The sequence below is a fragment of the Hemitrygon akajei genome, chromosome 2, assembly GCF_048418815.1.
Source record: "Hemitrygon akajei chromosome 2, sHemAka1.3, whole genome shotgun sequence".
NCBI classification, from domain to species: Eukaryota; Metazoa; Chordata; class Chondrichthyes; order Myliobatiformes; family Dasyatidae; genus Hemitrygon; species Hemitrygon akajei.
In genome coordinates, this window is record NC_133125.1 from 154622044 (window position 1) to 154648347 (window position 26304).

Here is a 26304-nt window from a genome sequence, read left to right on the forward strand (position 1 = left end):
TTGCCCTCATATTCATCTTTTCCCTGCTTATAGCTTTTTTTAGTCAACTTTTGTTGGATTTTAAAAGCTTCTGAATAATCTAACTTCTAACTTACTTTTCCTACCTTATATGCTTTTTCTTTGGCTTTTATGCAGTCCTTAACTTCCCTTGTCAGCCACAGTTGCCAAGCCCTGCCATTTGAGAACTTCTTCCTGTGGGATATGTCTATCCTGCACCTTGTCAATTATTCCTAGAATTCAGCCATCTCAGTTCTGCCACCAGACCCGCCAGTATCCTCCTCCAATCCACCTGGGCAAGCTCCTCTCTCATGCCTCTGTAATTTCCTTTATTCCATTGCAGTACTGATACCTGTGATTTATGTTTCTCCCTCTCAAGTTGCAGTATGAATTCAATCATATTATGACCACTGCCTGATAACGATTCCTTTACATTAAGCTGACTAATAATATCTGGGTTATTATGCAACATGCAATCCAAGATAGACTTTCCCCATGTATGCTCCAGTACAAGCTGCTCTAAAAAGCCCTCAAAGGCATTCAGCAAATTCCCTCTCCCGTGATTCAACATCAACCTGATTTTCCCATCCCTTTACATATCAATGTCCCCCATTACAATTGTGCCATTACTCTTATTTTTTGCCTTTTCCATCTCCCTTCGCAATCTCAAACACACATCTTAGCTACCATTTGGAGGCCACTATATGATTCCCATAAGGTTTTTATTTTAACATTTGCAGTTTATTAATTCCAAACACAAAGATTCGAAATTCACTAACCATACATCCCCTCTTTCAAAAGATGTAATTCCATCTCTTACCAACAGAGCCACACAACTGCCTATGCCTTTCTGCCTATACTTTTAATACAAAGTATATCCTTTGATGTTAAATCCCCAACTATGACCTTCTTTCATCCGTGACTCAGTGATGCCCTGAATGTTATACCAACCAATCCCTAACTGAGCCACAAGATGGTCTGCCTTACTCCGAATGCTAAGTGCTTCTAAATACAGCACCTTCAGGTCTGCATACTTCGTCCTTGTGAATTTTACCCCAATGGTACAACCTAGCTCTTTGTTCTGTCTGCATTTGTACCCAATCATTGGCTTGGTCATCCTTACAATCATTTTACATGCTACATCATTTCATTGTAAACCTGCTGGCTGATCCTAATCTCTATCATACTAGTTCCTATCCCCCGACACATTAATTTAAACCACTCCCAACAGCTCTAGAAATCATGCCCACAAGGTTATTGGTCCCCCTCAGGTTCAAGTACAATCCTTCTCTTCTGTACAGGTCACACCTGCCCAGAAGAGGTCCCAATGATCCAGAAATCTGAATCCCTGCCCCCTGCTGGAATTCTTCAGCCACGCATTTATTTGCCAACTCATTCTATTCCTATCTTCACTGTCATGTGGCACAGGCAGCAATCCTAAGATTACTAAACCTGAGGTCCTTCTTCTCAACTTCCTTCCTAACTCCCTGTAGTCTGCTTTCAAGACCTCCTCTTTTTTTTCTACCTAGGTTATTGATACTAACAGGTACCATGGCCACAGGCTGTTCACCCACCCATTCAAGATATTGTGGACACTTTCAGAAACATCGCCATCCCTGGAACCTGGGAGACAAGTTATCAGCCATGTTTCTGTTACGGGTCCACAGAATCACTTATCTGTCCCCTTGACTATATTCTCTTCGGTTTCCTGCCCTTCTGAGCTACAGGGCCAGTCACACTTCCAGAAGCATGGCCACTGTTGGTTCCTTCAGGTATGATCCCCCCCCCCCCCCCAACAACTGGTACTCAAAATGGAGTAATTACTGTTGAGGGGTATTGCCACAAGTGTGCTCTCGAGTATCTGACATTCTCCTTTCCCTCTCCTGACAGTCACCCATTTATCTGTCTCCTATAGCCATCAGGTCACTAGTCCATGTAGCTCATGGTTTTCACCTGTTCACTTTCCCTGACAAGCCGAAGATTATCGAACTGCAGCATATATCACCACATACTACCCTGATATTCATCTTTTTTCTGGAGATTCACAATAAATGCAAATAAATAAAATAGAGTAAATGCAAAAAGTACACACATTGACAAACAACCAATGTACAAATGACAAACTACAAATAGATAAGTAATTAAATAATCAATAATATCGATACCCAGAGTTGAAGAATTCTTGAAAGTGGCTCCATAGGTTGTGGAATCAATTTAGTGTGGAGGTGAGTGGAATTATCCACACTGGTTCAGGAGCTTGATGACGGAAGGGTAATAACTGTGACAAATGTGATACTGGATTTCCTATTAGACAATGAGACCGAGCAGGTGATAGAAGTTGGCTTTGTATCCACTGTTCATAAAGCCATTCATTTCAAGATTATTTTGGAGCAGGAAAGGTCTCATCCTTGTGTTAGATTCTACATTGGGGAAAGGCCAATTTTGATGGTATTGGAAAAAATCAGTTAAGTGTGGATTGGAACAGGTTGTTTTCCATCAATGATGTGCTTGATAAGTGGGAGGTGAAATTTTAGGAGTACAGATTCTATGTTCCTGTCAGTAAAAAAAGGACTGACAACAGTCTTACAGGACAGGACAACACGAGTGAATCTGCAGATGCTGGAAATAAATAAAAACACAAAATGCTGGCAGAACTCAGCAGGCTAGACAACATCAATGGGAGGAGGTAGTGACGACGTTTCGGGCCGAAACCCTTCATCGGGATTTCAGCCCGAAACGTCGTCACTACCTCCTCCCATAGATGCTGTCTGGCCTGCTGAGTTCTGCCAGCATTTTGTGTTTTTACAGGAGAGGACATTGGTTTTAGAAATACTGAACTGCATTGACTTTATCGCTTGCATCCTTCACATACATTTTTACATTAGGTCTGTGTCTAAATGTGCTATGTGCAATTTATAGTAATCTGTAATAAATAATATGTACGACAGGACAGTCAATATAACATAGAAATACAATTGTGTCGGCGTGAATTAATCAGACTGATAGCCTGATGAAGCAGCTGTCCGGGAGCATATTGGTCCTGGGTTTTATGCTGTGGTACTGATTCCCAGATGGTAAAAGCCGAACCAATTTGTAAATGGGGTGACAGGTCCCCAATGATCCTGCAGGACCTTTTTACACACCTATCTATGTAATTGTCCTGCATAATGGGACATTCACGTCTACAGATACACAGGGCTATCCACAGCATTCTCTGCAGAGACCTGCGACTGAGGAAAGTACAGTTCCCATACCAGGGAGTGATGCAGCCAGTCAGGATGCTCTCAATTGTGCCCCTGTAGAAACATCTTCAGATTTGATGACTAATACTAAACTTCTTCAACCATCTGATGTGAAGAGGTACTGTTGTGCTTTTTTTTACCTACAGCTGGTAGGTACAGACCACGTGAGATTCTCGGTGATGTGTATGCTGAGGAACTTAGAGCTGTTCACCTTTTCAACCCCAGATCCATTGATGTCAATAGGGGTTAACCTGTCTCCAATGCTCTTGTAGTCCACAGCCGGCTCCTCTGCTTTTGAGAGATTGAGAGATAGGTTGTACTCTTGACACTACTGTGCCAGGGCGATGACTTCTTCTCTGTAGGCTGCCTCACTATTATTTGATATCAGGGCAATCAATGTAGTATCATCAGCAAATTTATTTAGCAGATTGTTGCTGTGGGTGGTGACACAGTCATGGGTATACAGAGAGTAAAGGAGAGGGCTTAGGACATAGCCCTGAGGGGCATCTTTGTTGAGGGTCAGAGGTGCAGAGGTGAGTGAGCCCACTCTTACCACCTGCTGACAATCTGACAGGAAGTCCAGGATGCAGCTGCACAAGGGAGAGTGAAGGCCAAGGTCTCTGAGCTTCTTGTTGAGCCTGGAAGGAATTATAGTGTTGAATGCTGAAATGTAACCCAAGAACAGTATGTATTCCAAGAAGGATCCTTATTCTTCAGTGTGTAGAGCAGTGGCTATTGCATCGCCTGTCGATTGGTTGTGTCAGTAGGTGAGTTTTAGTGGGTTCAGTGTGGGTGGCAGCATGCTCCAGATGTAGTCCTTGACCAGCCTCTCAAAGTACTTGCTTACTATTGAGGTGAGTGCAACAGGACACCAGTCTTTCAGATTGGTAGGATAAGTGGCCACTCAATTTGCCCACATTGTGTATGTGAGTACTGGAACTCAGGGGAGAATAAAATGGGATGAGTGTCAGGCTGGTGGAAATGGGCCTTTGACGTTGACAAAACAGACTCAAGGGGATGAGTAGCCCCTCTTTTATTTGCTGAACTACCTGGGGACAGCAGGATTATTATCTGCTGATATTCCGTGTTGGACAAAAAAAAACTCAGCAGTTTTACAGTTAATCCCACAAAAGGACAAAAACATAAGTCTCATTTCCTTCCCCGTCAATTCCAATAAAACAATTTAACTGCTGTTCCAAGCGGAACCCAGAAGTATAAATCAGACAGAGTTTTTAAAGTAATGACATGCTCCAGGATAGGAGGAAGCTGAGAGAAGGCCAACGGAATTCCCCAAGTGTGTGTTTGTGTGTGTATGCTGTGTGTTTGAGTGTGTGTGTGTGAGTGCATAAGTGAATGTGTGCTTATGTGTATGTTATGTCTGTGTGTGAGTGTGCAATGTTTTTATGCACATAAGTGTAGGCGTGAGTAAGATTACTTTTGATCCTGTGCATTCGATCTGTGCAATCTGACAGGAAGTCCAGGATCCAGCTGCACAAGCCCATGGTTAAGAAGAATAAGGACGTTCATGGATGTTATAGGCAGGAAGCAACAATTGAGGAACTTGAAGAGCACAAAAAATGCAAGAGAACACTTAACCAGGAGATCTGGAGGACTAAAAGAAGGCATGAGGCTGCTCTAGCATGTAGAGTGAAGGAGAATCACAAAAGCTCTGCAATTATATTAAGAAGGGACAAAATTGTTCCACTGGAAAATCCGTGTGGTCATCTATATATAGAGTCGAAAGGGATGGGAGAGATCTTAAACAAATATTCCTCATCTTTATTTACTTAGATGGACACATGGTCTGTGGGTTATGGACAATATACAGATTACAGGGGAAGATGTGCTCGCTGTCTTGAGGCAAATTAGGATGTATAAGTCCTCAGAGCCTAAAAGGTTAGTGCCTTGGACCTTGTGAGATGCTAGTGGAGAATGCTCTTCCACTGTCATAAGCCAGGAAATTGGAGGCTAGTGAGCCCAGCATTGCGAGTAGGTAAATTATTGGGAAATATTTTAATGGACAGGCTATCTAAGCATTTGGATAGACAGGAACTGATTATGAATAGTCACCATGCTATCTTATAGATTTCTCAAGAAAGTTACCAGCAAAGTTGTTGAAAACAAGGTAGGGGATGTTTTCTACATGTATTTTTGCAAGGCCTTTGACAAGGGAGGTTTGCCAAAGAAGTTTGCTAAGAAGTTGGTCAAGATGTTTCATTTGTTTGTTTATAAGGATGAAGTACTAAACTGGATATGACATTGGCTTGTGGTATAAATCAGCGAGTGGTAGTAGTGGTTGCCTCTCTGACTGGAGGCCTGTTACGAGTGGTTTCCTGTAGCAATCTAAGCTGGGTCCATTGTTTTTTGTCATCTGTATCAACTATCAGGAGGATAAGGTAGTAAACTGGAACAGCAAATTTACAGATGACACCAAGTTCAGGGTCACAGTGGACAATGTGGAAGGCTACCAAACCTATCAAAGCTAGGATCTGGAAAAGTTGGAACAATGGCAGATGAATTTAGTGCAAACAAATGTAAAGTGTTGTAGTTTTGGAGGACATGTTTTGGGAGGACTTATCCAGTGAGAGGCAGGGCATTGAGGAATATGATAGAGCAAAGGGATCAGAGAACACAGATCCAGAATTCCTTGAAAGTGTACATGGAGATAGGGTCATAAAGCGAGCAATTGGCACATTGGCCGTCTTACATCAAAGTACTGAGTTAAGAAGTTGGGATGTTATATTGTACTTGTATAAGAAGTTGGCGAGACCTAGTCACCCACCCAGAGGAAAAAATATCAATGAGATTGAAAAAAGGGCAGAGAAAATTTACAATTTTGTTGCCGGGATTTAAGGTTCTGAGTTATAGAGAAAGGTTCAATAATTGATAATTTTTTTTCCCTTGGAGCATGGGAGAATGAGGGAAGATTTCACAGAGGTATATAAAAGTATGACAGAAACAAAGAGGGTAAATGTAAGCAGGCTTTTTGCTCTGAGGTTCTCTTGAAACTTGAACCAGATATTAAAGATTTACGGGTTTTTATTTCAACATTTAAGTGCAACTTGGATAGGTACATGGATGGTCTGTGTATGGAGGACTGCAGCCCATATGCAGTCTGATGGCATTAGGCACATTAATAATTTGGTATGGACTGGATGGACAGAATGGCCTTTTTGTTTGCTTTCTTTTGCTCTATAACCCAAATTGATTCAGATTCAAATTCAATTATGCATAACATGTACATCCAATGAGTTGAGTCATTTGCGTTAACAACCAGCACTACCTGAGGATGTGCCGTGGGCAGCCCAAACTGTCACCACACGTTATTGCAGCAATATTGAGCAGAGGAACACAGAGCACAACAAGCAACAAAAGAATAAGAGAAAATCGTTCCCCTTTCCTACCCACACATACAGACAATCCTCCAACTCCAAGACAGACCTCTAGTCATCAGGCTTTGACTTCTGGACTTTTGATTTATCTTTAAACTTTGATTTTCAGTATTGACAATTGCTCTAGCCAAAGATGGGATCCCGAACTCCTGGATTGGAATTCAGGCTCACCAGCCCTTGTGACTGTTTGTGCCTCCTGCTCGTGTGGACACCCAATCCCAGGACCTGCTGACCTGGGACAAATTGACATCCACCGATGTCCTTCGTTGGACGTTCACTTCACTGCCTTTGAATGTTGGATGCTGAGCAGGGGCCTAGACTAAGGCCTGACCTTTAACTCCTCCACATCTCCGAACCTAAAACTTAGCATGATCCCTAACTTCTTTCTACTTCTCCATTCCTCAAAACCATGTCTACCAACAAAAAAATAATGACTGAGGGTAGGCTGCAGTCTCAATGTAGACCAAAGCTCTGCGCCAAGGATGGAATTGCAGATGGAGATAGGTTTGGATCCAGAGTTGCTGCTTGACTGGCTGTGTTGAAGAAATATTTCTATCAACAAATACATATTCAGAAGGTAACCAACTGTTTCCACAAAGCAAGTAACAGTGCTCGATAAAAACACAGATTGTTATAGTTGTGATCCTTTGATGATCACGTCAAGCATCTCACACAGAGATAAAGGTCTCGGTTTCTCACATTCAAAAGCCTTAAAAGACAGGAAGTTTATCACTTCATCTAAAGGTCATGGTGAGAAGCAATAAACTGAATGTAGTGTAGCCCTGCAGAGAGGTTAACCTCACATACAGAAAACTGGTTTGCTGTAATGTTGAGTCTGTACTCAAAGTTTCCATCTGAGGACCATTTCAAAGACTAACACAAAAGAATGTTTGTAACCTCTTGAAACAGGTCAAGGACTCCTCTATTCAATATCTCTCTTTCTGCACACACATCAATCGTGCTGATACATTCCTGCATGAACATCTCTAATGGGGAAAGAAAGAGAGTGATGGGGCTGTGGTGCATATAGGAGGACCTGGGTAGACCAGGAGGAGAAAAAATGTAGAGGGTGAGCTGGTCACCTGAAGTTGGAGAATTCAGTGTTCATACTGTCAGATTGAGACACCCATTGGAAATATGTGCTGGTCCTCTGGATTTGCTCTCTTCTTCCTACACCCACAACAGTCTGACATTATCTTGTCTCTTTCACCTCCTTCATCCACTCCATCTGTCCATTATGCTCACAAAGCTCCCACGTCCCTCCTCACCTCCCTTCTTTAGTTCAATGACTCATCTACCAGTCCTATCAGTTACCATCAACTGCTGCCCATTGTTGCTCCAGCTCTGTCCTCCCAGCTTCTGTTGTCATTCCCAATCTCCCCTCCTTCATCTACCTATCACTCCTGCACACCTGGATCCATCGATCACCTTCCACCTTTTGTTTCAGCCCTTTCCACCAACTGTTTATGATGGATACATCCCGTCTGCTATTTCAGGACTCAAACCAAAACATCGATTCTCCATTTCTCTCAACAGATGCTGCTTGAGATATTGAGCTTCCCTCTAGTTTCCCCCTTACTTCCATTTATTTCATCTCCCACTCTCCTCTCCTATCAGATTCTTTCTTCACTTGCACATTACCACTTCAACCTATCAGTTCTCAGCTTCTTACTTCTTTCCCCTTACCTGGTCTCACCTTTCATTTGTCCACCTGTAGTCCTCCCACTTCCTGCACCTCTTTATTCTGACTTTTGCCCTGTTCCATTCTAATCCTGCTGAAGGGTCTTGCACTGAAATATTGACTGTTTATTCTTCTCCGTGAACGCTGGCTGATAAATCTCCACAGATCTGCTGAGTTCCCCAGATATTTGTAAATGTCTGAGATAGGTGGGTGCCAGCTTGTTATGCGAGGGTTGTCAATGAAGCAGTTTGAGTGATGAAAGGTGTATCAAACAGCAAATGATGATGTGCCCACAGAGTCCATAACATTGGCTCATATTTCCAGCAGATTTGCCCTGTGGCCGTACATCTCAATAATAAGTATACAGCTTTGGATACAGTTGGTGGGGGGGGGGGGGAGCTACTTACAGGGGGAAACACAGTGACCTGGTCTCTGGCAATGAGTCTGGCTCTGTGGCTCAGAACGGAAGTTGCGTTTGGGAGGGTAAGAGGAGTGCAGAGTGAGAGGGGATTCCATAGTTAGAAGGGTAGACTGGAGATTCTGTGGATGTGAAAGGGACACCTCGGTGGTATGTTGTTCCAGGTGTCAGGCTCAGGAATTTGTCAGATCAGGTACACAGTATTCTGAAGGGATAGGGCAAACAGCTTGAAATCATGGTAGACATTTGTACCAACAACATAGGTAGCAGAAGGTATGAGGTCCTGAAGAAGGACTACAGGGAGTTGGGAAGAAAGCTGAAACGCAGGACATCAAGTGAAGTAATTGCCTGCCTGTGACATTCACCACTGAGGTTAAGAATTGGATAATTTTGCAGATGAATGTGTGGTTAAAAATTGATCCAGGAGGGGTGGTTTCGAAATTCTGAATTATTGGGACTCTTCTGGTGAATGTATGAGTATACAAAATAGTACGAGTTTCACCTTAACTCAAGGGATAAAAATGTCCTTGCAAGCAACACACACAAAATGCTGGAGGAACTCAACAGACAAGTCAGCATCTATGGAAAACAGTACAGCTGACGTTTCCAGCCGAAACCTTTTAGCAGGTATGGACTGTCCTGCCAAAGTGTCTTCGCCCAAAATGACAACTGTACTTTTTTCCATAGATGAGGTACTTGGAGTTACATGGTAAAATAGGACAAAGTCAGCATGTTTTCCTTCAGGGAAAATCTTACCATGCAAATCTGTTGGAACCCTTTCTGGAAATAACATGCAGTATGGACTAAAGAGAGTTAGTGGATGTTGTCTTGTCAGATTTTCATAAGACCGTTTACAATGGGCCACACATGCGGCTGCTTAACAAGGTGGAATGGCGTCATCGTGCAGGATGTGCGAAATGTTAACTTGCAGTTTGAGTTGTTGGTAAGGAATACAAGTGCAATATCAGCACTTATATCAAGAAGAGAAGACTGTAAATTGAACAATGTGAATCTGAGGCTTTATAAGGTTTTGATCGGACAATACTGAGAACATTGAGCAATTCTGAGCCTTTTATCTAAAAACAATGTACTACATCAGAGTGGATCCAGAGGAGGTGCATTGATAGGCTCTTGATTAGACGTGGCTTGAAGGTTGGGAAGGCTGGAGAGCAGTGTGAAGAGAGAAGTGGATCAGATATGATCAAATGGTGAGGGTGTTCTTTCTCCGCACATAGACAAACGGCCACTGATTTATCCATCCGTCCGAGATCTACACACTCCCCCTCTCCCACACATATCTACTCTCTCATAAAATCCCATCCACTCCCACCGCCAACCACCCCTGCTCCTCACACCGCCTCTTTCCGGGCCAGCTCAGTTCTCAGAGCACAGCTGCATGCATGTGGTTTCGGCAGACGCAGCCCGCGGGCTCCGGGGCTGGACGGTAGCAGGAAGCGCTGCGTCACAGAGCAGCAACCGCTGCTGGGCTCAAGAATGCGTTCCGAGTCCGAGGGGCGCGTTTTTTGTTTCGGAGGAAATGGCTGAGCTTCTCAGGCGCTGCTCTTTAGAGGTCATCGGCAGGTAACTTGGTTGCTCTAAACCGCTGGCTGCATCTATTGGAGATACGGACATAGAGTCCGGGGCAGGGGCAGGAGCCGAGGAAACCTGGACGATGTCGCACTCCTGTCTAGTCACGTTGCTAAACCGCACTGTCCTGGGGTGATGCTGAAAAGGCTTTTCTATTCCAATCCTCATCGGTCAGGAACCAAATAGGTGAGAGTCCCTTCCTTCACCCTGTTGGTTCCACGTTAATCGGTCAAAAGTTATGTACCACGTAAAACAGGTCCGTTGGTCGTTTATCTCTGTGTGGACAAGTTGCCCACTGAGCCTGTTTCATTTGCCTCTATGTTTGATGCATGCAGCTTTCCATACAACATCGAGCAGAATTAGGCTATTCGGCCCATCGGGTCTGCTCTACCAGTCTATCGTGGTTAATCCATTTCCCTCTCAACCCCATTCTCTTGGCTTTTTTCCACATGCTTTTCCACACCCTGACTAATCAAGAACCGATCAAACTTTGGCTTAAATACACCTAGTGTCCAGACCTCCACTGCTGCCTTTAGCATCAGCGAAAGATTCAACTCCTCATCTCTCTTTTATATAACCATATAACAATAACAGCAGGGAAACAGGCCATCTCGGCCCTTCTAGTCTGTACCAAACGCTTACTCTCACCTAATCCCACTGACCCGCATTCAGCCCATAACCCTCCATTCGTTTCCTGTCCATATATCTATCCAATTTTGCTTTAAATTACAATACCGAACCTGCCTCTACCACTTCTACTGGAAGCTCATTCCACACAGCTGCCACTCTCTGAATAAAGAAATTCCTCCTCATGTTACCCTTAAACTTTTGCCCCCTAACTCTCAACTCATGTCCTCTTGTTTGAATCTCCCCTACTCTCAATGGAAAAAAGCCTATCCACGTCAACTCTATCTATCCCACTAATAATTTTAAATACCTCTATCAAGTCCCCCCTCAACCTTCTACGCTCCAAAGAATAAAGACCTAACTTGTTCAATCTTTCCGTGTAATTTAGGTGCTAAAACCCAGGTAACATTCTAGTAAATCACCTCTGTACTCTCTCTATTTTGTTGACATCTTTCCTATAATTCGGTGACCAGAACTGTACACAATACTTCAAATTCGGCCTTACCAATACCTTGTACAATTATAACATTACATCCCAACTCCTATACTCAATGCTTTGATTGATAAAAGCCAGCATACCAAAAGCTTTCTTCACCACCGTATCCACATGAGATTCTACCTTCAGGGAACTATGCACCATTATTCCTAGATCACTCTGTTCTACTGCATTCTTCAATGCCCTACCATTTACAATGTATGTCCTATTTGGATTATTCCTACCAAAATGTAGCACCTCACACTTATCAGCATTAAATTCCATCTGTCATCATTCATGCCACTCTTCTAACTGGCCTAAATCTCTCTGTACACTTTGGAAACTTACTTCATTATCCACAACGCCACCTACGTTAGTATAATCTGCATACTTACTACTCCAATTTACCACCCCATCATCCAGATATTTAATGTATATCACAAACTACATTGGACCCAGTACAGATCCCTGAGGCACACCACTAGTCACAGGCCTCCAACCTGACAAACAGTTATCCACCACTACTCTCTGGCATCTCCCATCCAGCCACTGTTGAATCCATTTTACAACTTCAATGTTAATACCTAACAATTGAAACTTCCTAACTAACCTTCCGTGCGGAACCTTGTCAAAGGCCTTACTGAAGTCCATATAGACAACATCCACTGCTTTACCCTCGTCAACTTTCCTCGTAACCTCTTCAAAAAATTAAATAAGATTTGTCAAACTTGTCCTTCCATGTACAAATCCATGTTGACTGTTCCTAATCAGAAACCGTCTATCCAGATAATTATATATACCATCTCTAAGAATACATTCCATTAATTTACCCACCACTGACGTCAAACTGACAGGCCTATAATTGCTAGGTTTACTCTTGGAACCCTTTTTAAACAATGGAACCACATGAGCACTATGACAATCCTCCGGCACCATCCCCATTTCTAATGAAATTTGAAATATTTCTGTCAGAGCCCCTGCTATTTCTACACTGACTTCTCTCAAGGTCCTGGGGAATATCCTGTTAGGATCTGGAGATTTATCCACTTTAATATTCCTTAAAAGTGCCAGTACTTCCTCCTTTTTAATCATCAGAGTTTCCATAACTTCCCTACTTGTTTCCCATACCTTACACAATTCAATATCCTTCTCCTTTGTGTATACTGAAGAAAATAAATTCTTCAAAATCTCCCCCATCTCTTTCAGCTCCACACATAGCTGTCCACTCTGATTCGTTAAGGGACCAATTTTATCCCTCACTATCCTTTTGCTATTAATGTAACTGTAGAAACTCTTTGGATTTATTTTCACCTTACTTGCCAAAGCAACCTCGTATCTTCTTTTAGCTTTTCTAATTTCTGCTTAAGATGCTTCTTACATTCTTTATATTCCTCGAGCACCTCACTTACTCCATGCTGCCTATATTTATTGCAGATATCTCTCTTTTTCCTAACCAAGTTTGCAACATCCCTTGAAAACCATGGCTCTCTCAAACTTTTAACCTTTCCTTTCAATCTAACAGGGACATAGAGATTCTGTACCCTCAAAATTTCACTTTTAAATGACCGCCATTTCTCTATTACATAAAACAAATTGTCGCAATCCATTCCTTCTAAACCCTTTCACATCGCCTCAAAGTTTGCCTAGTCCAATCAAAAATCTCAACCCTGGGTTGAGTCCTATCCTTTCTCCATAATTACATTGAAACTAATGGCATTGTGATCTCTGGACCCGAAGTGCTCCCCAACACATACCTCCATCAACTGACCTATTTCATTCCCTAACAGAAGATCCACACTGCCTCTTCTCTAGTTGGTACCTCTATGTATTGCTGCAAAAAACTATCCTGCACATATTTTAAAAACTCCAAACCATCCATCCCTTTTACAGTATGGGATTCCCAGTCTATGTGTGGAAAATTAAAATCTCCCACAATCACAACCCTGTGCTTACTACAAATATCTGCTATCTCCTCGCAAATGTGCTCCTCCAATTCTCGCTCCCCATTAGGTGGTCTATAATACACCCCTATAAGTGTTACTATACCTTTCCCATTCCTTAATTCCGCCCAAGTAGCCTCCCTAAACGAACCCTCTAATCTATCCTTCCAGAGCACTGCTGTAATATTTTCTCTGACAAGCAACGCAACACCTTCCCCTCTTGTCTCTCCGATTCTTTCACACCTGATGCAACGAAATCCAGGAATATCTAGTTGTCAATTACATCCCTCCTGAAACCATATTTCACTAATTACTACAACATCATCTTTCCAGGTATCAATCCATGCTCTAAGCTTATCCACCATTCTTACAATGCTCCTAGCATTAAAATAAATGTATTTAAGAAATTCTCCACCTCTTCCTCTTTGTTTATCTCTAACAGTACAAAGAAATTTCCTGTCTTCTTTCTCCCATACATCTGTTCCTACACTCTGGTTCCCCTCTCCCCCATATCTATTTTAGTTGCACTGGAGCCTCTCCAGCAAACCTACCTGCAACAATATGTGTCCCCCTCCAGTTCAGATATAAACCATCCCGCCGGAACAGGTCCCATCTTCCCTGGAAAACTGCCCAATTATCTATAAATCTGAAGCCCTCCCTCCTGCACCATGTCTACAGTCACGTGCTGAACTGCACTATCTTACTATTTCTAAACCCACCTGAATGTGGCACTGGTAGCAGTCCTGAGATTGCTATCCTGGTGGTCCTGTCCTTTCACTTGGCACCTAGCTCCCTAAACTCACCTTTCAAGACCTCCTCAGTCTTCCTACCCACGTCATTGGTCCCGACATGGACCACGACATCCGGCTGCTCACCCTCGATCCGAGATATCGCGGACCCTGGCACCAGGGAGGCAACGGACCATCGGGGATTCTCAATCTCTTCCACAGAACCTCCTATCTGTCCCCCTAACTTTCGAATCCCCTATCACTACTGCACTCCTCTGTTCCCTCCTTCCCTTCTGATCTGAGGGTCCAGTCTCGGTACCAGAGATGCAACCACTGAAACTTGTCCCTGGTAGGTTGTCCCCACCAACAGTATCCAAAACGGTATACTTATTGTTGATGGGAACGGCCACAGGGGTGATCTGCACTTCCTGTCTATTGCCCTTCCCTCTCCTGACAGTCACCTAACTACCTGTCTCCTGACTCCTAGGGGTAACTATCTCCCTGAAACTCCTTTCTATTTCTACCTCTGTCTCCCCAATGATCCAAAGTTCATCCAGCTTCAGCTCCAGTTCCCTAACACGGTTTGTCAGGAGCTGCAGCTGGGTGCACCTTTGGCAAGTGTAGTCATCAGGGACACCTGTACTCGCCCTGACTTCCCACATGCTGCAAACGGAGCACTCAACTGCCCTAACTGCTGCCTCCGTTAGCTACTTCAAATCTAATTAGATTAATTAAAGGAGCTTACCCGGCATTACCTCACCTGGAGTAAAGCTCTCACTCAGCCTCTGCTCGCTATTTAAATTCTCCCGCTGCCTCACTTTCACGCGCTTGCGCAGTTGTGGCCCATTCAAGCCTCGCCTCTGCCTGTTGTCTCCGAAGCCTGATTGAGCCAAAGCCGACCCACTCTGCCTCAGTCCACTCCGACAATGGCCACTGTATATGGCGGTCGTTCTTTTTAAACCTTTGGTGCCCTACATCACGCACCTGTGCAGTCTGGCCTCTTTGCCGCGATCAGTTAAAAAAAATCTTCTCTCCAAGCTTCTTTTACCTCTTCCCTCTCCGCCTCTTGCTGCGATTTAAATAACCGTTGAAAACTTCCTCTCCTTTTAAAACCTTTGGCACGCTACGTCACGCGCCTGCGCAGTCTAGCATCTTCGCCGCGATCAGTTAAGGGAAGGAATCAGCTTCTCTCCGAGCTTCTTTTACCTCTTCCCTCTCTGCCTCTTGCTGCGATTTAAATGGGCATTCTTCTATCATGAGGCCATGCCCCAGTTCCTAGACTCCCCACCAAAAGAAACATGCACTGCATCTAGGCCTTTCAATATTTCATAGGTTTCAATGATTTCCCACCCTCATTCTCCTACACTCCAGCTAGTACATGCCCAGAGCCTTAAATCATTGCTCATATGATAACGCTTTCATTTCTTAAATCATTCTTATGAACCTCCTCTGAGCCATCTCCAAAGTCAGTATATACTTTTCTTAAATAAGGGGTTCGAAACTGATCACAATACTCCCATTGAGGTCTCACCAGTGGCTTCTCAAACCTCAGTGTTACACCCTTGTTTTTATATTCTCGTCCTCTTGAAACGAATGCTAACATTGCATTTGTTTTCCTCACCAATTCAGTCTGCAAATTAACCTTCAGAGAATGTTACATGAAGACTCCCAAATCTGTTTGCACTTGGGAGTTCAGAATTTTCTTCCCATTTAGTCAAGTCAAGTCAAGTGAACTTTTATTGTCATTTCGACCATAACTGCTGGTACAGTGCCTAGTAAAAATGAGACAACGTTTTTCAGGACCATGGTGTTACATGACACAGTATAAAAAACTACACTGAACTACGTAATAAAAAAAAACACAGAAAAAGCTACACTAGACTACAGACCTACACTGGACTGCATCAAGTGCACGAAAACAGTGCAGGCATTACAATAAATATTAAACAGGACAATAGGGCAAGGTGTCAGTCCAGGCTTTGGGTATTGAGGAGCCTGATAGCTTGGGGGAAGAAACTGCTACATACTCTGGTCGTGAGAGCCGAATGCTTCAGAGCCTTTTCCCAGACAGCAGGAGGGAGAAGGATTGTATAAGGGGTGCATGGGATCCTTCATAATGCTGTTTCCTTTGCGGATGAAAAGACGATTATAAAATAGTCTACACTTTGATTTCTTCTACCAAAGTTTATGACTATACACTCCCTGACATATCTTAACTGGCTAAGCCTTTCTGAAGCATGTCTGCTTCCTCAACACAACCTACCCCTCCACCTATATTTGAATAGTCTGTACACTTGGCCACTAAGTGATCAATTTCATCATCCAAGTTGTTGACATGCAATGTAAAAAGTATCGGCCCTAACTCCTCAGAACCCTGTGGAACACCACTAGTTACCCAGCAGGGAATCCAAAATGGATCACTTTATTCCCACTCTGCTGCTTGCCAATCAGCCAGTCCATGCAAGTATCTTTGCTGTAATAAATTGGACTCTTACTTTAGTTTGCAGCTTCATGTGTGGCACCTTGTCAAAATCCTTCCAGAAGTGTAAGGACAAAACATCCACTGATTCTCCTTTGCCTATCCTGCTTGTTACTTGTTCAAAGAATTCCAACAGATTTTTCAGGCAATAGTTCCCCAGAAGGAACACCATGCTGACTGTAGCTTATTTTATCATGTGCCCCCAGGTGCACAAAAAAAACGTCATACTGAATTATGGACTTCAAAATCTTCCACACCACTGAGTTCAGGCTAACTGGCCTGTAAGTTACTTTCTTCTGTTTCCCTCCTTCCTGGAAGGGTGGAGTGACATTTCCAATTTTCCAGTCCTCCAGACCAGACACTAGTCATTCTTCAAAAATTATTACTAATGCCCGTATAATCTCTGCAACTGCTTATTTTAGAACCCTGTGGGGTGGTACCGACATCTCCACCTTCATAACATTCAGCCTCCCTTGTACTCTTGTAATAACAACTGCACTCACTGCTGCCCCCTGACGCGCTTACTACTTGTGTTTCTCGCAGAGAAGACTGATGCAAAATACTTATTCAGTTCACCTACAATAGTTATGTTCCCAGCATCATTTTCCAGCAGTCTTATATCTACTCTCATGTCTCATTTACTTTTTATATATATAAAATATTTTTGATATTATTTTAAATTTCAATGGCTAGCTTAACTTCATACTTTATCTTTCCCCCTTATGTTTTTTTAGTTGTCTTCTGCTGTTTTTTTTTCAAATTCCAATCCTCCACTTCACACCCATTTTCACTCTAATCACTCTTTTGCTTTTATGTTGCTTTTGACTGCCATTGTTAGCTACAGTTGCATCATCCTGCCTTCAGGCTACTTCCTCTTCTTTGGCATGCATCTACCTGCACCTACCAAATTGTCTCAGAAACTCAGCCTCTACTGATCTGCCATCATCCCTGTAGGTGTCCACCTCCAATCAACTTTGGACAGGTCCTCAATCATGCCTGTCTGATTCTCTTCACTCCACAGCAGTACCGATACATTTGATTTTAACTTCCCACCCCCTCACAAAACACAGCGTGAATTCTATCATATTGATATCACTGTTTTCTAAGGCTCCCTAACCACATCTGGTTCATTACACAACATCCAATACATAATTGCTGATCAATCGCAAGCTGCTCCAAAAAAATCACCTTGGCAACATTCCACAAAATCCCTCTTGGGGTCCAACATTAACTTGATTTTCACAATCTGTCTGCATATTGAAATCTCCCATGACTAACATAACATTGCCTTCTTGACATGCTTTTTCTATCTCCCACTGTAATTTGTCAACCACATGCTAGCAACTGTTTTGAGTCCTGCAAGTCTCGCAACTCAGGGTCTTACACTTGCAGTGCCTTAACTCAACACACAAGCATTCTACATCTTCTGATCCTATGTCCTATCTTGCGAAAGATTTAATTTCATTTTTTACCAACAGAGACACTCCCTCTTCTCTGCCTTCCTAGCAACCATTTCAGTAGAATGTTTATCCTCAATACTAAGCTCCAACTGCAATAAACTTACATCTATGACTCTGTGATACCCACTTCAAACCTGTAAATCTCTAATTGTACAACAGGATCATCTACCTTATTTTATATACTGCATACAGTCAATTATTGAACATTCAGTACCTGTATGTCATCTTCTTTCAATTTTACCCCCTTTTATACCACAGACTGCAATTTTGCCCTGTCACCTGCCTCTCTGTATATCTACTGTATTGTGCACCTGAGTCAGAAGGATCCTTGTTCATCAGCTGGTGTAGATGTATATGTATGGTTGAAAGACAATCAACGTGGACTTGAAATCTTTCCCATATCAGTTCAAACCAATGCCCTGTAGATCAGGATGGTCCTTCCTAGGGCAAAAAATTGTGTTCATTCACCCTATCTATGCCTCTCATGATTTTATAAACCTGTATAAATTTAATTTCCTATGTTTCAGGGAAAGTAAGTTCCAATCTTACCTTACAGCTCAAACCCTCCACTCCTATTAACATCCTCATAGATCTTTGTTATCCCCTCTCCAGTTAGTGACATCCTTCCTGTAGCAGGCTGACCAGGAGTGTAGGCAGTGCTCCAAATGTGGCCTTAACAGTGACTGGTACAGCTGTAACATAAGAATGAAAATCAGGTTTATTATCACACGTGTGTTGTTTTGCTGCAGCAGTACACATAAAAGGACTACAAATGACCAAATAAATAAACAGGGCATCACATCGTCTGTACTCTGTACACGGACTGATGAAGGCAAGCATGCCAAGTGACTTCTTCATCACCCTATAACCTGTATCAAGGAACCATATGCCAATATCTCTATATCACTCTCTTCTACATTTCCCAGAGTCTCACCTTCACTTCCTCCCAGGTGGTAAGTGATCAGATGGGAGCCTATCCTGATCCATGTGGTACCCGCCTCCCAGCCAGTAATGAGTCATTTATTTCTACTGTCTATTTCTTGTCAATTGACTGGTCTGAAATCCATGTAAGTATACACTCAGTGGTCACTTTAATAGGTACACCTGCACACCTGTACATTAATGTAAAAATCTAATCAGACAATCATGTGGCAGCAACATAGTGCATAAAACTAAGCAGACATGGTCAAAGGGTTTAGTTGTTATTCGCACGAAACATCAGAATGGGGAAGAAATGAGATCTAAGTGACTTTGACCACGGAATGACTGCTGGTGCCAGATGGATTGCTTTGAGTATCTCAGAAACTGCTGATCTCCTGGGATTTGCACACACAAACATCTCTATAGTTCACAGTGAATGGTGCAGAAACAAAACAAAAAAAAGTCCAGTGAGTAGCTGTTCTGCTGGAAAAACACATTGTTAATGAGAGCAGTCAGGGGAGAATGGATTGACTGGCCCAAGCTAAGAGGAAGGCAACAGTAAGCTCAAATAATCATGAAGCGGATGGGTTACACAACGGAAAACTATGAACATATACTTAGTGGCCAATTTATTAGGTTTAGGAGGTATGCAATCATTTACTTAAATGCTGTTTGCTGTTCACCTGTTGCTGGAGTTACACTATCTATCAGTACCAAATTCTGCCTCATAGCTTTGAATTTTATTGAGACTGTAGCATAACATCGAGATGAGTCAACGTTGTCTGATTGGTCAAACTGCTGCCTCATAGCTCCAATGCACATGGTTCAGTCCTGACTTCCGGTGCTGTCTGTATGTTCTACACATTCTTCCTGTGAACACATGGATTTTCCCGAGTGATCCAGATTCCTACATTCCACATTCAACTATTTCAGCACCAATTGGTTCCAATGTCCACAGACATTCTGGATGAGTGGGGTATGAACTGGATTTCTACAAATCATTTAGTTACATGTAAATAAACCCAATAAAATCCAGAGATGCAAGACAGTGCTGGTGCTGGGATCTAGAGGAATGGAGGGTTATGGGCTGAGTGCGGGTCAGTGGGACTAGGTGAGAGTAAGCGTCGGCACGGACTAGAAGGGCCGAGATGGCCCGTTTCCATGCTGTAATTGTTATATGGTGATAGAACAGAATACAAATCGTGGTGTGACTCAGCAAGTCAGATCTTCTTGATGTTTCAGGTTGCATCTGTGCATCTGGTGAAATGAAGCAGGATAACAAACTGAAATATACTCCTGAACCAGTATGGAAAACTTCACTCACCTCAGCACGGAACTAATTCAACAACATATGGACTCACTTCAAAAGGCCTTATTCTCTTCTTCATCTTCTTCCTTTTTTTTACATATTGTTTGCATATCAGTCTTTCTGTGTAGGGTTTCATTGATTTATTGTATTTCTTTGTTCTACTGTGAACGATTGAAAGAATGTAAATCTCAGAATAGTATAGGCTCATATATGATAATAAATTTAATTTGAACTTTGAAGATAGAGGAGGAATCATCTCCAAATACAAAACTGGGGAGAAGGAAAGGAAAAGTCATTGTAGAGATAAAATGTGGATTAGGAGGAGCTGTTTTCTGACAAAGGGGTATTTGGTAAGTAGGGGCTTTCAGAAGTGAACATTTGAGAATACAAGTCTTGTATGTGCTTGTAAGAATAAAACGGATATATAACAGGTTTAAGGATTTTTGTATTTCAAGGGATATTCAGGTCCTGATTATGAACAAAAAAGTGCATAGCAGGTACAGGCAAGGAGAAATAAATGAGGTGCTAATGGAGTATAAGAAATGAACAAGAGCATTTAAGAAAGAAATTAGGAGTGCTAAAAGGCGGCAAGAACTTGTCCTATCAGATAAGGTGAAGGAGAATCCAAAGCGATTTTACAGATATCCTAAGAGCATGGGACAAAATTGTTCTTCGAGAAGATCAGAATGGTAAGCCATTCAGGGAACAAAAAGAGATGGAGGAAATCTTAAATGGATTTATTTTTGCAACTGTATTTACTCAGATTATGGACACAGTGTCTATTGTAGTGAGGCAAAGCAATATTGACTACTTTGACCCTAGACAGATAACAGAGGAAGAAGTGTGTGCTGTCGTAAGGCAAATTAGGGAGTATAAATCTCTAGCGGTCTGTCAAGGTGTTCCCTTCGACTCTGGGCGAAGCAGGTTCAGCAATTGTAGGATCCCTAGCAGTGCTATTTAAACCATCCTTAGCCACAGGTGGAGTGGAGGATAGCCAACGTTGTTCTAGTGTTTTATAATGGCTCCAAATATAAACCAGAAAATTACAGGTTGGTGAGCCTGTCATCAGAAGTGGAAAATTTATTGGTAGGTGTTCTAACAGACCGGATATATATGAGTACTTGCAGAGACAGGGCTTATTAGGGATACACAGCCTGGCTTCGTGTGTGATTAATCATGTCTAAATAATCTTATTGTCTTATACATGACTTTTCGAGGAAGTCACCAGGAAGGTTGATGAAGGCAAAGCAGTGACTGTTGTCTACATGGACTTGGGCAAAGCACTTGACAATGTCCCACATGGAAGGTTTGTCATTCTCTCAGCATTTCATATGATATGGTAAATTAGATTAGACCTTGGGTTTGTGGGGGAAGCCAGGGAATGGTAGTGTTGGCCAAACTGGATTTGAAATATGTCAAAATCGGTTAAATTAAGGACAATGGAAGCTGACAGACCAACATCTTTGTGCTTGCTTTGAGGGTGGAGATGGATGCTGCCATTTTAGGAAGAGATTGTGTTCTCCAATTTATGAGTCAGTACTTCGCTTGATCTGTGTTTTCAAGTCAACACAATGATGCCTCAGGTAATCTGCTGAATGAAGGGTCATTTCCAAATAAAGTTATTTGTGAGATGATTCTTGGTTGGATGTAACATTGCGAATTTTGACAGATGGGGTCTGAATCTGTTCTGTATGATTCAAGCTGGTTGCTGATTGTGAACAAAGATCCAAAAACTGGTATAAGATTGAAAAAATACACTAAAAAATTTACAACAATGTCACTAGGAGTGGTGTGTAAAGAAAACTGAATTGGTTAGGACTTTATTCATTGGAACAAAGATGATTGAAAGGAGTTGTGAAAAATGCATACAAAATTATAAGAGGTACCTTTATATTTAGGGGAAATGGAAGAAGGTTTTACCCACTGAGGCTGGGTGGGAATACAACTAGAGGTCACAGGTTAAGGTTGAAAGTTGAAAATTTTAAGAGCATCATGAGGAGAAACTTCTTCAATTAGAGGGTCCTCAGAGTGTGGAACGAGTTGCCAGCGTACTGATGCAGGTGAGCTTGAAATCAACCCTATAAGGGAAGTTTGGAAGGTACATGGATTGTAGGGGTATGGAGGTCTATGGTCCTGCTGCAGGACAAAGAGAGCTGGCAGTTTAGTTTGTCATGGACCAGATGTGCCAAAGGGTCTGTTTCTGTGGTGTAGTTTTCTATGACTCTGTGACTAATCAGGTCAAGCAGCAACCGCAGAGAAAAACAAAGTTAATACTTCTATTAGGATGTATTTAGCCTGGGCCATTTGCACTGCATCGGTGATGCCTGACCTGTTAAATGATAGATAGATAGATAGATAGATAGATAGATAGATACTTTATTCATCCCCATGGGGAAGTTCAACATTTTTTCCAATGTCCCATACACTTGTTGTAGCAAAAACTCATTACATACAATACTTAACTCAGTAATAATATGATATGCATCTAAATCACTAACTCAAAAAGCATTAATAATAGCTTTAAAAAAAAAAAGTTCTTAAGTCCTGGCAGTTGAATTGTAAAGCCTAATGGCATTGGGGAGTATTGACCTCTTCATCCTGTCTGAGGAGCATTGCATCGACAGTAACCTGTCGCTGAAACTGCTTCTCTGTCTCTGGATGGTGCTATGTAGAGGATGTTCAGGGTTTTCCATAATTGACCGTAGCCTACTCAGCGCCCTTCGCTCAGCTACCGATGTTAAACTCTCCAGTACTTTGCCCACGACAGAGCCCGCCTTCCTTACCAGCTTATTAAGACGTGAGGCGTCCTTCTTCTTAATGCTTCCTCCCCAACACGCCACCACAAAGAAGAGGGCGCTCTCAACAACTGACCTATAGAACATCTTCAGCATCTCACTGCAGACATTGAATGACGCCAACCTTCTAAGGAAGTACAGTCGACTCTGTGCCTTCCTGCACAAGGCATCTGTGTTGGCAGTCCAGTCTAGCTTCTCGTCCAACTGTACTCCCAGATACTTGTAGGTCTTAACCTGCTCCACACATTCTCCATTAATGATCACTGGCTCCATATGAGGCCTAGATCTCCTAAAGTCCACCACCATCTCCTTGGTCTTGGTGACATTGAGACGCAGGTAGTTTGAGTTGCACCATATCACAAAGTCCTGTATCAGTTTCCTATACTCCTCCTCCTGTCCATTCCTGACACACCCCACTATGGCCGTGTCATCAGCGAACTTCTGCACATGGCAGGACTCCGAGTTATATTGGAAGTCAGATGTGTACAGGGTGAACAGGACCGGAGAGAGTACGGTTCCCTGTGGCGCTCCTGTGCTGCTGACCACTGTGTCAGACCTACAGTCACAGTAGTTTCTGTCTCTATTTCACAAGAAGGTCTTGGACTATTTTCATACGTTGTTTTATCTTCACGTTTTGCAAGCTGAACAATGCAAAGGGATTTTGACTGAAATAGCAGCATCTTTATTGCCATTTCTATACAGTATGTCATGAAATTTGCTTTGCAGTAGTAGTAGAGAACAATACATACAAATTATGATAAGTTACATGAAGAAATATATAAAAACATTAAAAGTTGTGCAAATAGAGAACAAAAAGTGATATAGTGTTGTTATGTACCCAGGGGTATCTTGTGCCTGTCACATGAGCATGATGAAATTGAAGCTCTGCTGGGCATGATGTAATGGTCTTGTGATGGTAGAGTGACACAATTTTCCCGCCAGTGAGAGGTCATGTGATACCTTTTCCAACAGGGTATAAAAGGAGAACTCCTCCCTGAGACGCGGGACAGTTCGTGGTTGAATTCGCCGTTGATTCCGTTTTGCTGCGTATTCGATGTTATGACGCAGTTTTTTTTAAAGTGCAGTTTTACTTTCTGGCTTAAGTCTCAAAGGTTATTGGCGGCATTTGTGCTACAATACTACCAGTTCAGTGCAGTGGACAGTGAAGATTTATTGAAGTTCGGGAAGCTGGAAGAATCGAGGAAATTTGATGTTGTCGGCTGTAAAGCAGGTTTGACCTTTATTTAATCTTCGTGCAAGGAATTAGTAACTTGTGTCCAGATTACTCCTGCTTTGCCAAAAGAGCAGAAAGAGTTGGATGCAGAGTTTTGCCAAGGAAGGGTCAGTGCCTTTAAGCCGTTTTATTTCCTTCAATCGTAAATACATCGGCAAAGCATACTTCGGCTGGGATCAGCAGTAATGTCTCGAAAGAGGATTTAATTACTACAAGGAAAGTCTCTCTTTTAATTGACTGTATATCACTTTGGACTTTTTGCAATACGATTTTAAAGAACAGTTCGCATTTCTCGCTTTAAGAACTGTTCGAGCTGCCGTATCGCAGCTGACTTCCCGTTAATTTAGTCGTTTGTTTACTTTGGGGTTTTTATTTAGCAGTGTTAATAAGTGATTTATTTTTTATAAAAATAAACCTGTCTCAATCATATATTCATTGTTGCTGGATCGGAACACTAGCAAATACTGACTTCAAGAGGGTGAATATTTATGCATTCAATTATTTTTGAGTTATATTTGCAATTAATTTGCATCACTTTGTAGGGATCAGTTTTCACATTGACATGAAAGAGTCTTTTGATCAAGAAGGGGAAAAAAAAGCCAAACTAATTCCAGTGTAATCCACAGGGGGGCAGTGGTGAGTACTTGTTATAGGCAGTGTTGCTGCAGTCCAACAAACAAGCAAACACATTCGGATAGTTCTTCCAAATGAATGAATGAAGCTGATTTGATCGACACAGTGGGGATTATTGGATTTTGAGTGCAATTGCTTTGGACGGGGTGAGGCTCACTATTGACCCAGAGACAACACATCACTGTGTTCTTTATAAACTATTAAGTAGGCCAGTGTGCACTTCTTGTCGCTACACTATACAAAGGGCACGGACATATGGGATTCAGCAGGTTAGAAATCCAGAGCAACAGAAGACGAAGGAGGAACTCAGCAGAACAGACAGCATCCATAGAAATTAATAACAATGGGCTTTTCGGGGTCAAGATCCGATTGATAAATTTTCTCAATACATACTGCCAGAGAGCTGATTTTTTAAAATTTATTTATCTATTCATTGAGTCATTATTTCACTTGTTTGTTTGTTTGCTTGTTTGTTTATTTGTTTATTTATCGATTGACTGAGATACTGTGTGGAACAGGCCATTCCGGCTGCACAGGCCATGCCGTCCAGCAGCCCCCAATTTAACGCTAAGACTCATTCATGGGACAATTTACAATGACCATTTAACCAATCAACCAGTACATCAGTACATACAGTGCATCAACCGGTACATACAGAAATATTTCAAATGTCATTAGAAATGAGGATAGTGCCAGAGGATTGGCGTATTGCTCATGTTTTAAAAGGGTTATAAGAGTAAACCTAGCAATTATAGGCCTGTCAGTCTGACGTCAGTTGGATGTTATCTATATGGACTTCAGTAAGGCTTTTGACAAGGGTCCGCACGGAAGGTTAGTTAGGAAGGTTCAATCGTTAGGTATTAATATTGACAATTTAGGTCATCTTCCCGAGCAGTTTTTATTTGGCTTGGGAGGATGACCTAAATTGTCAGATTTCTGATGATAGATGGAATAAAATTCTTAAACGGGTTAATAAATCATCTTTCTGTGCTCGTCATTCTCTTCTACAATTTAAAGTGGTTCATAGAGCTTACATTTCTACACAGAAGCTGTTCTGTTTTTATCCAAATGTTTCTCCACTTTGTAATAAATGCAATTCTGCTGATGCCTCTTTAATTCATATGTTTTGCTTTTGCCCTGAAATGGAAAAGTTTTGGCGAGAAGTATTCCATACCTTCTCACAACTTTTTAGGGTCCAATTTGACCCAAATCCCCTTACTGCCTTGTTTGGTATTATTGCAAATGAAGATATAACTTTAAATACTCTTAACCTACAGGTTTTAGTTTTTACCTCTCTTTTAGCAAGAAGATCAATCTTGCTTAAATGGAAGGAGTCTACTCCTCCAACACATCTTCAATGGCTACGTGATATTATGTCTTATTTAT